We start from the raw sequence: 15,404 nt of genomic DNA, 5'->3' as shown, positions 1-15,404 counted from the left end.
GAGGGTATTTTGGTTTTAAGAATCATTGTAAGAAGTTGCTGTTTCGAAGTACATTTTGAGTACCAAAATTTTGCCCTTTTAGGCCCATTTTGCTGAAAGTTGTCAAGGCCTGACAGTGCAACTGCCTGAGTATCCTATGACAACTTGCTGAATATCTTCTAAAGGAATCCTTCTTGACTGTCAGGCCTGAGAGTAAATTCCTGGGGATCTAGCAGAAAGGTGGAGGGTTTGACAGGAAGGGCATAGATAGATATTCTCATTCAGAAAAGTAAAGCTGCTTTTTAAATTTTATTTAACTCTGCATTTCATTATGTTCATCTTTTTGTATCTTCTCATTATTTTAGAACTGAAACGTGATGTAGTGTTTCTGAAACAATTATGCCAGAGGACAAACACCCTCACATCTGGATTTGCAGATGTCTTTGGTCAAGTTAGATGATGAGCAGTAAGTAGATCACTATGCTGGTATTTCTTTGGAATTGTCTAAAAATGAGGATTTAATCCGGGTGGAATTCATGGCGTAATTTCCAGGGCAGGATATAATTCTTTACAGAGCCCAATTTTTCTTGAAAGTGAACTTTCTCCTGTATTTAAGGGGGCTTATCTGTAAAGGTTTAAAAAAGAACCACAAAGCTGAAAATCTAGGTTGTAAAACCTGTGCCTGGATCAGATATTTCCTGCTTAGCAATCCTGGGAGCACCAGTGCTTCAGTGATCAACATCACCTTGGTCTCCTTGAAATACAATGTGGCTTTAGACAGTAAAAGTATTTTACCAAATGCAACAGAACATGGACAGCATAAAGGAAGATTAGGGTGAAATTCAGACATATACAGTTAAAACTGCAAGTCTCAGCTAAACTTCAATCTATCCCCACAGCACTTGGAAAACTCATTTCCCTGGGAAGATTTCTCAAGGGCTCTGTGTAGTGGCTCTGGACATGCTAACAGCAGTCACTGTCTGGGAAAGGCTGACAGCTTCTATCCATCTCACTTCTAAACTCATCTGTAAGTCAGAATATTCAAATGAGGTAACATTTTGGTTTCATCTTTTGAAGGTCTGATGAGTGTGCATTGCTCATGCCTGATGCATAAGGGTGGCATTACAAAAATGTGTCAGCAACCATTGGAAATGAAGGTAGCACTATATCCAGGAGAGGGGAGAGTTGATTCAGTGCCTTTTCCAGCTGGAAGGGGTTCTAGGTTACCTCTCCTATGTTTGACTCCCTGTGGTGAATCCATGTAGGAAAGAGCATGAGACCCACACAGTTACACTGCAGTGAACAAGCCCTTTGAATTACAGCCAGTGACTGCTGAACAGAAACACTCAAGACTTTCCATATGCATGTCCCCCCTGTGGCTACAGAACAAGGAGCTCATGTTCTAGCAAATAATGAAGCTTTATAAATGTCATTTTTAGCTGAATTAAATTATACAAGTTCATGATTAACCAAGAGAAGAGGGAAGACAGACTTGAACATTCTGCAGCTTTTACAGGAATCCACATAAGGCATTAGGAGACACTAGTCCTGAAGACTTGTTGTTTATGAACTATGCACAGATAAACACCCATAATTAGATTCATGTTAATTTTTGTTGTAATTGATCTAAGTAACTCGTTATAGTCAGAACTTTTCATTATAAAATATAAATTAGCCAAACATCTCTAATATATTAAATTGCTATTCTAAGTTATTCTAATTCCTATAAAAACCAGCCATGTACTAAAGTTAATAAAGAAAACTGATGTAGTTTTGGTTCTTGTGCCCATCACAAATTTAGTTTAAGAATCCAGGCACAATTGCAACAAACAAGTGAAAGATAAAATTAATAAAATGAAATTTTAACCTAATGTGTTGTTTCTAACCTGTCTCTAAGCTACTTTTTTCTGCATATTGTCTTGATTCATTTAAGAAAACAATTGCGTGGATGCATGAGTATGTAGAGTATAAAATAGCTGTCTAATTCATAATGGGGCCACCTCTGGGTGGAGGATCAATGGAGCAAGTATGTTCTGCAAATGGCTCCCATTAGGCTACTGCTAGCATCAAATTTTAAAATATAATTTCTCTCTGCTGATTCCAAATTTTGAATTTAATTCCTCATACTCCTACTCCCCTATCTTTATGTCGTGTATGCAATAGTAAATTCACTCAATACTTGAGGTGGTTGTGTGTAGTGAGGTAATACCCTTGCAGAGACCTAGTTTCCCTAGTGTTAAAATGGTATCTTTAAGTTCATAATAAATCTGGATAGAAGGCTCTATATGAGGTATAGTTTTTAAAGAAAATTCTAGTGGCAGTTCTACATATGCAAATATGTTTTTTCTTAATCCTCAGAAACTATTGGTAGCTGTGTTTGGCACCTTCTGTTTGGAATATCTGTTGAAGACCCAGTCACCGGATGAAAACCTAGCCATAGGGAAACAGTTTTAGGTCAAGCAAAGAAATGGGACAAAGACTAGTACCCGCTACCTGTTTGATCCTAACATTGTCTGTTCACTAGCTGCCTGAGCCTAAAATAAATGGAAAAAATGAAATGTTGCTGTAGTTCTAGACAGTGTCATTTTCACCATGGTCACAAGATGGCATCATTACAAAACCCTTCACATCAAGTAAACTAGAAAAACAATTTTCTATGTAGGAAAGTTTTATCTGTTTTGCCATTGCTTAGACATATGAGAGTGTTTATAGCTTTAACACAAGCAACTCTGTTTGCCTTTAAATTATTACATGAAATGATGTACTTATATACATCTTTAAAGTGTCAAATATCTTCTGTGATGTAGTGTATAAATAAGAAATAACCAATTTGGCCTAATAGGGTGGTTAGTGCTCTGTCTATAGTCACAACGGCTGACACAATGATTACACAGGTTTCTTAAGCCAAACTCAGAAAAGGGCCTAAGTGACTATAATCGAAACTACAACATTTCCGTAATCTATGTAAAAACATTGCAAGCTTACTGAAGATATTTATTGCTTTGTCAGAAATAAGGGGAAACTATGCTCACATTTTTGAATAAACAGCCAAGGATTTAATGACAGGCTGCTTGTCACTTATTAGTGAGCGGGGCAGAATCACTGGATAAAGAGCTATGGTGCAGATGAAACTACCATGAGAGGATTATATAAATGTCTAGAAAACCAGTCTCAGAGACTACCTTGCAGTGATTTCTTATGAAAATGGAATTCTGCATTGACTAGGGCTTCACATGGGGCTTGGAATAATGTACTAAAATAATGAGGTTGTGACTGGTAGAGTAAAGTGGAGATTATCTGAGATGGTGCAAAACAAAGGTAGCATATTGGCTAAACTGACCAGCCATGTAGAGGGTCCCAGCATGGAGCAGGTCACAAGCTATACCTGTTGTTGCAATACCAGATCACATGGATCAACAATCTAATAGTTCCAAAAAAGACAAATGTTTTCCCAGAGTGTACAAACAGGGAGAAAGCCTGGCTGACACGTGAAGTAATCCTTCTATTCTACTCCCCCAATGTGAGGCTTCACCTGAAGTAATGAGTCCCTTTGTCCTTTCAGGGAGATATCAATCCATTGGAGAGAACTGAAGAGGAGGAATAAGAATAGTTAGAAGTCCAGAAAACATGTCAGAACTGGGGATATAAGTGAAGTCTGAGAAGGGACAAGGTAAAAGTTATCAAATGCTTTTCACAGAGAAAAAGAATATTTGCTTTCAATGCTTGAAGGAGTAAAGAATTTAAAATGTAGCATGGGAATATCAGTTTGAATTAGGGAAATAGAGTAATGAGGCATTAAATAGATGCTTGGGAAGGTTATGGGGTCTAAATTATTTAAGTACAGATTAGAAAGGTACAAGCAGACATTTGTCAGAAATGACTTGGTTAAAATTGATACTGTTTTGGGACAACTTGGTGGTCTAGAAGTCCTAGCGGTCTCTCTTTGTTCAGTTTTCCATGGATATCTGTTCACAAACAGCTCAACACACTCTCATATTCAAAATGGGCCTTAAAACTTGACATGAAAAAATCCATGACTTTGAGTTCCAGACCTAGGCCTTCAGCTAAGCAGAGCAAGAGCTCAAAGTCACATTGTGCTGTGAGGTGGTAAACAGCCTTGAATTGGGCAGGGATGGGGGGTGTGGCTCCATCATATAGTGTCCCTGTGACAGTCTGTCACAAAGTTGAAAAAAACTACCTTGCCCAGCCTCATAATTACACAAGTAAATGATTTCTAATCCAAAGGTTTTTTGTGCTCGCCTGGTTCCCTTTGTTCTACCTAGATGAAGAAATATATTCTGTTTGCATCTGCCAAAGAAACTAAAACTACAGAGGCTGTCTTCCTTCAGAACTACTGCTCCACAGTGTTCAGCGTCTTTGCTAGTAAGAAGTAGTGTCGTTTCCCTTCCCACTAGAATGGCATTTTCTAAGGGAGACTAGGAAACTGGGACCTTTCATAAATTCCCAAGTGATCCCTGTAGATATGAATCAATTTTCTCCTGTCTGCACATTGTTAATAATTTCTGAGAATACAACATATTTTAATTTAAAAAAAACAACAGACATAATAAGGAATAGAAGGATTTACATTGTATGTAAATTAACCTTATAGTTCTTGGGTCTAATTGCTGGATGTGACATAGGAAGAAAACAAGTTTTAATAGCTGTGGAAAGTTTCATTCTTATCCACAGAGGGTTTGTTGGTTGACCATTGATGTTACTGCTCTTTCACCTTTCCGCCAGTGGTAATATGTAGCTGAACTGGCACGCTGTTTGGCATGCTTATGTTATACCTTCATCTATCTCTTATCTCTTCACTATGAAAGTTCTTTCTGGTAGAGACTTTAAAAGTCAGGAACTATTTTTTATGTTTGCGGGTTTGTGTTTCTGTTTGTTTTGGTTTTAACGAGGCACTGTTCTATTTTAGGCGCAAATGCAGTATCAAAACAAAAATATTTTAAATATTTGAGAGAATTCCTGTTTTTCCTATTCTCATAATCAGGGAAAAGAGCTAAGTAAATAGCTTATTTCATTAGCCTGGTGCTTATGCGAGCAAAAGTACTGTAAAGAGCTTATGGTACGTGCTTATGCGAATATCCCTTTGTAGAAAGAAGGGCAAGTACAATAAAACATACTTTATTAGGTTGCGGTTTAGGTTTACATCTCTGTATTAAAAATGGTACTCTCTAGCAAGACCTAATTAAATTTTCTCTTAAAATGAAGCATTATCTCTCAAAGCACACAATGTAGTTGAGGTAGCTTTGACATACTACTCCGGCAGGGATTTTCAGGAGCCAGAGTCTCTTCTCCATACGTATTCCTCTCTTATGTGAGAGCAGAAACATGTCTTCTTAGGTTAGCACTGCTTAGCTGTATACCAGGAAGACTTTTTTATTTTTCCAATGAATGCTAATACCTTGATAAAGACATTTATCAGACTACTGGGGAAGTAATATTTTATGATAGATATGAAATAGAAATATGAAAATCTAGCAATGTTTTTATTTCTAGGTCAAAAATTCATGCTAATCTTAACTGCCTTCAACTGAAATAATGGTTTGGTCACTTCTAAATCAGTGACATGTTTGCTGGAGACTTGCCAAAGACTGGAGGCTCGCCAATGTGACGCCCATCTACAAGAAGGGCCGGAAGGAGGATCCAGGGGACTACAGGCCGGTCAGCCTGACCTCGGTGCCAGGGAAGATTATGGAGCGGTTCATCTTGAGGGCGCTCACAGGCCATATGCGGGACAACCAGGGGATCAGGCCCAGCCAGCACGTGTTCATGGAAGGTAGGTCCTGCTTGACCAACCTGATCTCCTTCTGTGACCAGGTGACCCACCTAGTGGATGAGGGAAAGGCTGTGGATGTGGTCTACCTGGACTTCAGTAAAGCCTTTGACACTGTCTCCCACCGCATTCTCCTAGAGAAGCTGGTGGCTCACAGCTTAGACAGGTGTAGTCTTCACGGGGTAAAAAACCAGCTGGATGGCCGAGCCCAGAGACTTGTGGTGAACGGAGTTAAATCCAGTTGGCAGCCAGTCACGAGCGGTGTTCCCCAGGGCTCAGTACTGAGGCCGGTCTTGTTCAATATCTTCATCAATGATCTGGACGAGGGGATTGAGTGCTCCCTCAGTAAGTTTGCAGACGACACCAAGTTGGGCAGGAGGGTTGATCTGCTCAAGGGTAGGAAGGCTCTGCAGAGGGACCTGGACAGGCTGGATCGATGGGCTGAGGCCAATTGTATGAGGTTTAACAAGGCTCGGTGCCAGGTCCTTCACTTGGGTCACAACAACCCCATGCAACGCTACAAGCTTGGAGAAGAGTGGCTGGAAAGCTGCCTGTCGGAAAAGAACCTGGGGATGTTGATTGACAGCCGGCTGAACATGAGCCGGCAGTGTGCCCAGGTGGCCAAGAAGGCCAATGGCATCCTGGCCTGTATTAGGAATAGTGTGGCCAGCAGGAGCAGGGAGGTGATCGTGCCCCTGTACTCGGCATTGGTGAGGCCGCACCTCGAATCCTGTGTTCAGTTTTGGGCCCCTCACTACAAGAAGGACATTGAGGTGCTGGAGCGTGTCCGGAGAAGGGCAATGAAGCTGGTGAAGGGCCTGGAGCACAAGTCTTACGAGGAGTGGCTGAGAGGCCTAAGGTTGTTTAGTCTGGAGAAGAGGAGGCTGAGGGGAGACCTTATTCCTCTCTACAACTACCTGAAAGGAGGTTGTAGCGAGGTGGGTGTTGGTCTCTTCTGCCAAGTAACTAGTGATAGGACAAGAGGAAATGGCCTCAATTTGCGCCAAGGGAGGTTTAGATTGGACATTAGGAAAAATTTCTTTATTGAAAGAGTGGTTAAACATTGGAACAGGCTGCCCAGGGAAGTGGTTGAGTCACCATGCCTGGAAGTATTTGAAAGACGTGTAGATGAGGCGCTTAGGGACATGGTTTAGTAGGCATGGTGGTGTTGAGTTGACGGTTGGACTCGATAATCTTAGAGATCTTTTCCAACCTTTATGATTCTATGATTATTCTATGATTCTGTCTTTATTTTTTAACAATTTCCATCACAGTTCTGTTGAAATTTACTGCCGTGAACCAAACCACACCAGACATCAAAATTGCTGCAGCATTACTAAGGTTGTCCTCTGTACTATGCCCCCAAGCACACTCTTGCTCGTATTTCATATAAAGATGCACACTATTTCCTTCTTTAGGTCAGTTAACAGGATACGGTCCATTATCTTTGTATGAAGTCTGCAAGCTTCAGAACAGGAAGGTTTGTCTGATTGGCATTGTCTGCTTGGAGCTTTGTTCTAGCTTTTTTAAGCTGTAGCAGCAAATTGTGTAGTGATTTGGTTACTCTTACTTGGTTAGTTTTAGCTTTAGTTTAGCTTTCCACAACTATGTGGCATAACACCTATTTTCATAGTCATTTTGCTTTATTTCTGCAGCAAATAGCTATTCTATGTCGAGTACCTGTTTATGACCCTAAACTAAAAGTATAGTGTAATACAGAGGATTGTAGGTATGGGATGATAACCAAGGAAAAGTGCCACCAGTAATTACTTATTACTATAGGAATGCACCATTGGGAGTGGGTAAAACTGGATTTAGCCATAACAAAGAGAACAAAGAGGAAATATCCAACGTAAACACAACATGCATAATAAAATCAGGTTTCATATGGAACTGAGAACCAATGAAGAAAGAGGAAAGTGTTGTATTAGAAAGCACATGGAAATTAGCACTAGTGGATTCTTGGATAGGGAAGACACTTCCATCAACATCAGGATGTTCCTTCTGGTAGAGAACGTGGGGCGTTGGCAATTTGCCATAAACCCCTCTCCTCTTCCGCCTCCTTCTTGAGAAAATCTGGCACTACTGACTCATCGGACCTCATCAGAGGGACATTAAAAAAGGTGAGAATGACATGAGAGAAAAGGGGGAGATACTGGGGACTGTGTGTAGAACTATTTCCCCCTGCCTCCCCCTGCCCTCCCCCACTCTTTTTGTAATAATTAAATTAAACTAGTAACCATTTTTTGATTGGACAGTTTTGTTAGACTAAAAAAAATTCTTGGCTCCACACATGCAGTGTGTTCCCTTTTTGTCCCATGACAAATTTTTACATGTAAGAATTGCACTTCGCTTGCATAAAAACAGGGAACTGTGGTGTTTATATGTGATTAAATATTTAACATCCACATTTCCGTGTGTACTTTAAGAAAAATTGATATAGCAGCTAACTAGAGACAAGCATGCTATTAAGTTCTCCTTGAAGACTATTTTTAAATCTGTAGCGCACTTATGTAAAGAAAAAGAGAACCTAAAATTCTTCTTCAGTTTTTCACATATTCCTGGTTTTAAAAAAAAAAAAAAGTTTTACAAATGTTCCAGTGAAAAAAAGTAAATATTGTTTCTGTTCAGAAGTAGCATTTTGATGAGATTAACTCAGTCTAGGCACAATTTAAATCAGAAAAGTACATATACAAAGATTTTACAGAACACTAGAAAATAAATACTTTACACGTCTGTTAAATTGATTCCATATGCTCTTTAAATACTTTAAAGTGTTATTAACATACTTCTTCAGTGTTTCAGTGTTTTCTTTAAAGTGCTTAATTCCCTTCACAGTTCATTAAGCCATTTGCTGTTCAAATTGCTGTAATCATTGTAAGAGAAAGTGTTTTTAAAGATATACATACCAAGTAATCTATGCAAAATAAAACCTTATTTCAAATTTTGCAATAACTGAATGCAGATCTTTCCAACAATACATACCAAGACAAAATTTTTTTTCCTCCTCGCTTCTTTCTCTCCACCACCGATTCAACTCAAGCCTTAGCAGTATGCATTTGGTTGAGTTTATATGTGTGAACCCAGGGTTCTCTGGTGCTGGAAATGGTGCTGGAAAAAGGGAGTAGAACTAGCTTTCTGGTCTTTGTGTGCCTTTAAGAAAGCTTTTTTTCACCTGTAACCCAAGAATAAATTAGTAGAGCTTGCTGCAATAAATTAGTAGAGCTTGCTACAAAGACAGAAACTGCAATATCCCTGCTTCCCTTTATAACCACTGAGAGCGAGCGTCACTGAGATGCCCCAATTAATCCTCCAAATATTGTGGTACGTAGGTTTGAAATGAAATACGAGTTTCAAAAAAAAGGAGGGAAATGGCTATGGATTCATCTCACTAACTCCATGGTCATCCCTGGGACTTCCTACAGATCAAGCAGGAAGTGGGGATTGGGACTTTTTGCACTCTAGTCTTCACAGCAGGCTGCCTCCTCTGCTGAGCCAGAAGAACTGCAAGGAGATGGCAAAGCACTGAGCAGAGCTGCTCTCCAGGAGAGGCTGCCTTTATTTTAGGTGGGTGCATCTCCTGCTCTTCTCTCGCTTCCCAGCTCATCCTTTTATGTATGTTTAGTCAATTTGACTACAAGTCAGCTTAACTAAATTGAAATAAAGTAGTCAAAAGATACTGTGATCTGTTTACCAACTGGCAATTTTAAGTTAAATTAGCTACGTCATGCTTTCTGGCAGACTTTAGTTTGCATCTTCAAACATATGTATCATTTTCTCAAAAGATTACTTTGAAATTTGCCATTTGTGTGACTACCTTGAAAGGACTGGACTTTAAAACTCACTACTTCAAGAAGCTGGGAAACATCAAAACATTGCTAGAATGTGAGGGGTTTGTTTGTCTTATTTTGAAATTCTTCCAAAAAGCTGGGGTGAGATGGGGTAGAATTAGCACCTGGTGAAATAGATTTTCACTCATGAGCTGTCAAGTCTGTCTTTTTTAAATAAATAAGCAAAAGATAACAAACAGGAGTGGCAACAAAAGTACTATATTAATCTTTCTTTTTTTCTAATTCCTTTTCTGTTTTTCTCTACTTTCTATTCTTCTTCCTTTTTATTATTTTAATAAGGCCTAATTCTGGCTTCTTTCAGTATATGTGATGTAATGCTAAATTCTGAATGTATTTAAATGCATGTGTATGTGAATAATCAGTGTGTCACAGAGGCAACTTAATGTACATGGCAGCTATTATTCCAACTTTGCTACACGGTTGGTTTTAGAAAAATAATCTTCATGAATTCTAATTGTTTCGGTTTAATAGGATGGGTAATTATTGTGGGTAAGAATTTATTTTCAAAGTGTGTTTCTTTTTTTTTCTGGGAAGAATTTTAATAGAAAAGGAGGATTGTATTTTGAGAGCTTCTTGGCATTTTTAAAAGTCGTAAGCAAGATAAAGTACAATTAATTCTTCAGGCATATGTACTGTTTGCTTTTCTGCAACATGAATTCTCTGCTAATCTTATAATAACTCTATCAAACTTGAAAAAATAAATATTCTAGCTGCCTGTTAGAAAAGTGTTCTTAGAAGTTCCTGTTCTTTCCACAATGGAATCAGGATTTCATCTAACAGAATTACACTGTTAAAACCAACAGAAGTCAAAAAACACTTTGACAAAATGTTTTAGGCTTAATCAAGAAAATTGCCTTTTGCTCTCATATTTTCATGTACTGAAGTTCTCACATTTCAAATAGCAGCAAAGCAATTAGTGGATACAGAAATGCCTCTCACCTTCTGAAGTGGTACTGCCTACGTTCTTTCCTACATTGCTTTATATTTACTTTGGTTTTTGGATCCTGGATATTTAAAATGTTAATATGTCAAAATACAGAGTTCTAAAGAACTAAAAACATGAGAAGGAAGATTGCTAGAGCTAAGCCATTACTCACTGTGTTCTTAATATTTTATGGCTGTATGATACATGTGAGCTGCATTAGTTGAACTACTGACCAGTTTATAACAGAATATGCTTATGCCCTTTTTCTCTTACACCTAGAGCAGTTGGATATTTCCTGACGGAACATGGCCCTTGGAGAGCTCATACTGAAGCACATTTTTCTGAACAGGAGGAGGAGGAGGAGGGAGGGACCTTAACCCCCAACCCCCTTCTGCTGCTGGGGGGGCAGGTAAAGGAGTTAAGTTGAGCCCAGGAAAAGACAGGGGGGAAGTATTGTTTTAATTTTTGTCTTTGTTTCTCAGTATGCAATTGTATTTTAATTAGCAATAAATTAAATTAATTTTCCCCAAGTCTGTTTTGCCCTTGATGGTATCTGGTAAGTGGTCTCCCTGTCTTTATCTTGACGCACAAGTTTTTTCACCCTGTTGTCTCCACTTGTCCTGTTGAGGAGGGGGGAAGTGGGTGAGCGGGTGGGTGGGTGTTTGGATGCTGGCCAAGGGTAATCCACCCCAGATTAATCAACATCTATTTTATCCAGATTAAATTATAATTGAGCATAAATTCATTTCTTAGTTTACATTTCTATTGCATATTCTAAAATGGCTAAATCCAATCTCATTTTATAGACTCTTCATTGATACAAGTGACAAGAGTGTTTTTTCCCTGTCAAATAGAATGGTGAATGTCCTGGTGCGTTTTTCTTTGTGTTAATTCATAATTCCTCTGGAAAAGACTTAGGACAGAACCTCAGGGGCCTGTAAGTTTGTCCTCAGGTTCTCCATAGGCACAGAGATAGGATCTCTGACTCTATTTCAGTCCTCCTAAAGCTGTCATTTCTTTGTGAAGCAGCAAGAAACTACTGAAGAATCTGTTCCAAAAATACCATGGTTGTATGACTGGGATGAATCTGCACTTTCAAAGGTGATGTAAGAAGTGTTGACTTTTGCTGTTTGATTGTGAGCTACATGTTGCATCTGTCAAGTAGTGTTTTGGCACAAAAAAATTTGAAAAACCCTGACTTACTATACTTTTGCAGTTCACTTTGGAATAGATGTAGAGAACCCTTCAGAGACCAGTTTGTAAAAAGCAGTTTAATACAGTTAACTTGCACTTTCTTCCAGATAGCATTCTTGGGTATTACCAGTTTGCGGTGTGTTGGGTACATGTGATTATTTCCCTCTCCCTGCAAATCGTGGTGCACCTCCACGGCTTAGATAAATTTCTGTATCATGTAGTTGAAGGAAGACAGAATTTGAAACTAGCTATTATGGAAATCACAAAAAAATACCCAAAGCTACAGTATTTTCATTGTTTACCTGTCCTTGCAGTCTGGAAGGATGGGATTCAACTCATTCAACTGAAGCCATTTAAAATGAATGGATCTAGTCTAAGCCAGTTGTCTTATGTATTCTTTACAAAGGTAGATGCTGGCAGGGGACACTTCACCTCACGTAAGACACCTACCTTTTGATGGCTAAGTTCCCCTCTGGAGACCTCTCTGTCTGCATTAACATTTTATATAGCCTAGACAATCACTTTCAACTGTGTAACTAACTTTTAAATGGCCAAAGATACCTGCCTGTGATTTATCACAGTAGTCTCCAAGGCTCTGAATCCATAATCAATCATAATCTTTCATTAGCTTTGGATTATTCAATTACACAATAACATTTTGTAAAGCTTACATGAAGTTAAGCTATCTTTCTTCTATTTTTATAACCTGGAAGGGATTGTTGTAGCAATTGGAATAGCAGTTACAATCTTTACTTTAAATGTGTATCTTTTTAGCGGGTTTTAATAAATCTATGCATTTGAAATAGAATATATATTCCACATTCTACCATACCTCTTATGTGTTCAGTACCCTGCTATTAGTATTGAAGACAACCATATTGAAGGATTGACACGTATTTTGCATATATATATATAAATATTAAAAGATTGATTGTAATTTTGGATTAAATTCACATTTATATTTTACACATATTCCAATATCTAAATATATATCTGAATAAGTTCTGTTCTGAGAAAATTGTTATTTTTAATACTGTTTTTATTTTGTTTTATTTATTTCTTACTGTATTTATCATACTGTATTTCTATTAGGAAGAAAAGCCTGAAAATGAAATAATGAATTTTTTTAAAAGATTTTTTTTTTGTTTCTATGAAAATTTTTACAATTTATTCTAAGATGAAATAATGGGATACTTCTAATTAAAAAAAAAGGAATCCTGAAGAATCAGAAGCCTGCAGATTGCTTTTATCTTCCTGTATCACTGAGGAAAACAATTACAAATTAACTGCTCTTCTGACAAAATATCTGTTCAGTTAAAAAATAGCTTTTTGTGCATCCTCTCAAAGCTGCTAACATGACCTGCTGTAGTGGATTCTTCTCCTCTCCTTGGGATAGCGCCAAGAGAAATGTTTTCCTGATTGCTTCCGTCTCTTTTACAGCGATATATTTGATTTTCTATTTTTTTAATTCTGATCACCTTGCTGTTCTAACTGAAAGTAAAGTTTAAAACAATGATGACACAGAAGAAAAAGACATACTTTTTACCAAAAGGTATGATAATCTTTAGATGGAAAGTGAAAATATTTTACATAAAAACATTATTTCAAAATTCAAACAATTCTTATGGAAAGAAAATGGCTAACTATCAGCTGAAAATGAGAAATTTGGGAATAAAACCAGATCCACTTCAACACAGTCATTTAAATTCATTATTAATGAAAAAGAGAAATGTAAAGATAAAACACCTTTCTTGATATTGCTAACAGCAACTACAGCTGCTGAAATTCAGCACAGAAGTTCCATCAGAAAAACTTGGGGAAATTAATCTGTGTTTCTAGGAGTTGAGGTTGTTTGGTTGTTTATGCTGGGTGTTGAGAGCAAGGGTCCAAATGAGGTCCTACTGAGAGAAAGCGAGCAATATCACGGTATTATTCAACAGGACTTCCTGGACACTTACCTTAACTAAACTCTTAAAACTTTGATGGGCATGAAGTGGGTTGCCTCTTACTGCAGTGGCGCAAGCTTTGTTATGAAGACAGACAGTTTTTGTTAATACAATATACCTAATAGAAAAGCTCCTCAGGCCTCTCTCACCTCCTCCACAAACTTATTTGATGGGCTGTCTTATGAAAGGGCATAAGCTTATTCAGAATGAAAAAAGTAAATGGTACATATCAGCAGAAGAATGCCCAGGTGACAAACACACTCCTTTCTGTTCAGGAACTGGCTACATCTTTTCTGGAGACCTGGCTTCAAAAATTGTCAATGCTTCTGTAACGATAAAATACATACATTTGGAAGATGTTTGTGTAGGGCTCTGTCTTAATGCAAAGGGAATACAGATCATATCTCCACCTAGTCATTCATTGTTTAACATGTACAAGGTCCCATTTTCTCCTTGTCTGTACAATAATACAATTACATCTCATCGTATTCGGACAGATGAGCACATACTCTATTGGGAAACACTGCAAAAGAGTCATCACGCATGTCAGACAGAACAGAAAGGCCCATAGCAGAGAGTCCTTTCTTTCTTTAACAATGGACAAAACAGCAGATGTTTTCTTAGAAACAGAGCATCTATGTAGTGATAACTTTCAAGGTCCAGGGACATCCTGAATCAGGGGTATAGTTTTTGTATTAGGTTGCATTCAAAGGATTTTTCTTCCATAAAGTAGGCTTTCTCTGTTGACTGCATACTGCTTGGTACCTTACTTTGTTTTGGATGAGATGCCAATTAATTCTTATACTGTTTTAAAATATGGCAAGAGATCATATCAACTATACTGAAGAAAAAGCAATGAAGATGCAATGAAATTTATTTTTTCATTAACAAGTAATAATAAGTTAATGTGTTAATTTTATATTGCTCAGATGTAATTAGTCTATGTACTATTACATTTACTCAGATGGCATTTCAATGTGACTGAAGAAGAAAGCATACATGATATCCTTTGTTGGTAAATTAGTGATAGAAATATGGATGGAAACTGCTTTTTTCAGAAAATCTAATATTAGGATTTGCCAGGTCTCTATTAGTGCATGCAGCTGCTATTACTCTCTGTAGTCATATATACAAAGAACACCTCACACATGAGATCCCATTTAGTTGTTTTTATGGAGATATAATAAACAAGAAGAAAATTAAATGCTGATAGAGTGTTTTGACAGGAGCGTTTTGGGGTACTCAGCCATGTACAAAATACCCTCATAGCTAAGGAGAAAATAAGATGATGCTTAATAACCTCGTAAGCTAAAAGTTTCAGTCAGAATGTCTATGCCAGTAAATTGCTTTCCAGATTTCTCTCCAAGAATATAAATTATCTGCTATTCCCAATAAGAATTAAGAGACCTTTACAGTAATTACTGAGTGGGCCAACTGGCTGGATTAATTGAATAGCTAGAAAAAAGTATTTGTAGCTTTGCAGGAAGTTTATCAGATGCATGTGGGAATCAAAATGTCAATCACATAAATACCAAATACTTCAGCTGGAGCTGAAGTGAGAAAGTGAGAATACAATATATGCTTCCCGGCTGCCATTTTATAAGCATACATTATGATGTTTAATAAAGAAACCTAATTGAATTATATGTCTTTGTGTAGAGAAAATAACCCTTTTTTGCAGTTGCTCAGAAAAATCAAAAATCTTCTTCCTGTAGGAAATT

The 15,404-nt window shown here is 37.7% G+C and overlaps 1 pseudogene; it reads left to right on the top strand.

Annotated features, from left to right (window-relative positions):
• Positions 1-13,252: 13,252 nt before the first annotated feature.
• LOC142085213 (beta-1,3-galactosyltransferase 2-like) lies at positions 13,253-14,254 on the top strand (annotated as a pseudogene).
• Positions 14,255-15,404: the final 1,150 nt, after the last annotated feature.

Source organism: Calonectris borealis, chromosome 8 (genome assembly GCF_964195595.1).
Source record: "Calonectris borealis chromosome 8, bCalBor7.hap1.2, whole genome shotgun sequence".
NCBI lineage: Eukaryota > Metazoa > Chordata > Aves > Procellariiformes > Procellariidae > Calonectris > Calonectris borealis.
This window is presented reverse-complemented; position numbering and strand designations above follow the sequence as displayed.